The 3251-nt window shown below is 42.8% G+C and overlaps 1 pseudogene; it reads left to right on the forward strand.

Annotated features, from left to right (window-relative positions):
• The first annotated feature begins 2598 nt into the window (after positions 1-2598).
• LOC116089239 lies at positions 2599-2812 on the forward strand (annotated as a pseudogene).
• Positions 2813-3251: the final 439 nt, after the last annotated feature.

Consider the following 3251-nt stretch of genomic DNA (forward strand, 5'->3'; position numbering starts at 1 on the left):
TTAGCACTATAAAGGTGCTGCCTTCAAATATGTCAAGCCCTGGGGGGGGGGGGGGGGGGGGGGAGGGGCTGCAGTGGTTAAGTTCTGCCAGGGAACATGTTAGTTACCTCATCCAGTCCTGAAAGCAAAGGACAAAGTGGGCCACCAGGACAAAAAACTGAGTGATGGTGGCCTTTGGATTGACTCCGTGATAGGTATACACACAGCGAAGTGGCTGCTGGGTTCCAAGAAAGAAATAACACAGATTGCCAGGAATTCAGGGAAGAGATAGGAAAGGACCACATGAGAAGAGAAGCTGAAGCCAGAAACAAATTGCAAAGCTTGATTCTGTTACAGCAATGGAGACTCAATGAACTATTTAGAGAGGATATCCTACACATCAGAATTGCTCTTTGAGTACACGACTGGAGATCTGAATGTGGATTAGGAAATGTTTTCAGAAGGATTCTTATGATGAGAACATGTCCAAAACAAAGGAACACACACACACACACACACACACACACACAAAAATAAAAAGCTGAGTTCCACCACATAAAATATGACCTCATTAACATACCCCTTGCTAGGAAGAAAATTGGTGTTTCAACCTAGGTTGAACTAAAATTTACCTTTGCATTGTTGCAAAATGTTTAAGGAAAGTGTTTAATGAAGAGAGTCTTTTATAGACAAGATTGCTATGTTATTGCTTTTTAAAGAGAAGCTGTTTTTTTTTCTTTCTTTCTGTCTTTCTTTCTGTCTTTCTTTCTGACTTTGGTGCAGTCCTGGGGTAACCATTTAAACATCAAAAATGTACTTGGATAATTACAAATATTGAATGTTAGTTATTCATTAAGGCAGACCTGGCATTTCGCTGATCTTAAAATTATAAACCTGAAATGAAAAAAAGAAAGAAAGAAAGAAAGAAAGAAAGAAAACCCTAACACATCAGTAATTTAGAACTGGCTTCTCTCCAAAGGAACGGTTTACTTTACCAGCTTTAACTGATTTGCTCACAATGTTAGCAGGCAATTTTGGAATTGTGTAACCAAAATCTAAATGACTTTTAATAGCCCCACAGAATTCATATGTCTTCTACAATGTGTGCAATTTATTCCCTTATGCCAGTACATTCTGGTTCACTGATTATTAGATTCTGGGATCATTTGTAGGAAAAATAGATGTACAAAAGATCTCTTATAGATCTTCCCCTTTTTGTTTGATTTAGTTTATTTTCCTTCGGTCTCTTCCATAGGTAGTAAGTCATTCATTTCTCAAATATTGGGCACAATTGTGTGCCAGACGTTGCAATGCGTTGTGGGACCTGGGTGAAGAAGATTCAGTTCCTGTCTTCAAAGGATCCACCGTATGGTAAGGGATACTAGAACAGAAATGAACTGTATTTAAATGATGCAATAAATCCCATGGCAGGAGCTTAACTCAGGTCTTGAGGAACATGGAAAAGCTAGCCCTCACCTGTAGACCTAGCTTCCCTGAGCACGGCTGTTTCTTTGAGAGCCTGATTAAAACCTATCACTGACAAAAGGCATTTTGGAAAAAGGTGGAGACACAAACAGTGTATGTTAGAGAAGGTTAATTAGTTAAGACTGAGCAGAGGTGTTTTGTATAGAAAAAGGAAGGGACATGGACTGCCAACAGAAGTGAGGCATCTCACACAGGCTTCACATTCCAGGCTAAGTGTCCTGGCAGCTGGGAAGGTGCCTGAACCAGAGTGCCATACAAGCCTCCAGCTTCCCTTTTTGTCTGTCCTTGTCATTCCCTGAAGGTGCTGGCATCCTGATCAAGTGACAGAGCAACAGTAGATGAGGAGAAATCAAAAAATGAAGCCCAAACACACACATTTCTGACCTGGATCTTGGCACGGAGATCTTGAGGCATAGTGGCCATGAAAAACTTAGGCCCAGGCAAGATTATACAGGCCTTGATTCCCAGGACTCTGAATTCAAGGTCAGCCTGAGACAAAGCAAGTCCCAGGCCCAGGTGTGGTGTTGCACACCTTTAATCTGGGCCACACCTTCTGCTAGAGACCTATATAAGGACACTGGAAGAAGGAAGACTCACTCTTCTTCCACTGCTTGCATCGACTTGCCAGCAAATCCATCGGAACCTCTTTCTACAGAAGTCCAGTTGAAACAACTAGCCTCATGGGACTGAGAAACTGCTGGATTCTTGGACTTCCCATGCACAGCTGACCTTTGTTGGGTTATTTGGACTACAGACTGGTAGTTGCCACAATTCCAACTCAAAGAACTGCAAAGCCTAGAGGGCCATTCCATCAAGACCGCTGTGCACCGAGCACCTTTTATTTTTCCATTGTGTTCCTCATTGCAGGCAAGACTTGCCGTCTGGAAGCTGTGATTTGCTCTTGAAGAAGCAGAAGATGTCACTCACCAGGTTCATGAACTGTCCTAGCAAATGAGACTAACCCAAAGAGGGGAGAAATGTGTTAGGTCCCAGTGGCTGCACCTGTAGAGGGGGCTTAAAAGTCCCACAGTCTTTACATACTAAAAGTTCAATCCTGAAATCCGGCTAGGGTTCAGCATTCGAGCTGCAAGTTGTGTCGTCCATAGGTTCGAGGACATTGGGGCTCCAGTCGCAATGATTGAGGTGGTTTGCAGACCGTCTAGGAAAGGAAGTCCCAGTTAAATGCGACACCAGTGACACCATGGGTGACTTGAAGATAGCGGTTCAAACTGGCACCCGCTGGAATAAGATCCTTCCTAAAAAGTGATTCACGAGTTTTAAGGACCACGAATCTCTGGGAGCTTATGAAGTCCATGATGGGATGAACCTGGAGCTTTATCACCAGTAGAGGGAAATTCCTTCCTCCTCCTTGCCCGGCTCTGCCCTGCCTTCCTTTCCTGCCCTCATTTGACACTGGTATAGATGGTCATTTTTAACAGTTTACATGAATAAAAACTTGGCTGCTGTCAAAAAAAAAAAAAAAAAGTTCAATCCCTTTAAAATATCCAAATATCTTTTAAAATTCAAATTCTTTTTAGAATTCAAAGTCTCTTAACTGTGGGCTCCACTAAAATGGAGCTTCACATTTCTTCTTACTTCAAGAGGGAAAAATATCACGGCACAGTCATAATCAAAAGCAAAATCAGACTCCAAACGTCCAATGTCTGGGATCCACTCACGATCTTCTAGGCTTCTCCAAGGGTCACCTCTCCAGCTCTGCCCTTTGTAGCACACATCTTGTCTTCTAGGCTCCAGCTGCCTATACCCCACTGCTGCTGCTGTTCTTA

This window comes from Mastomys coucha, unplaced genomic scaffold, assembly GCF_008632895.1.
Source record: "Mastomys coucha isolate ucsf_1 unplaced genomic scaffold, UCSF_Mcou_1 pScaffold14, whole genome shotgun sequence".
Taxonomy (NCBI): domain Eukaryota; kingdom Metazoa; phylum Chordata; class Mammalia; order Rodentia; family Muridae; genus Mastomys; species Mastomys coucha.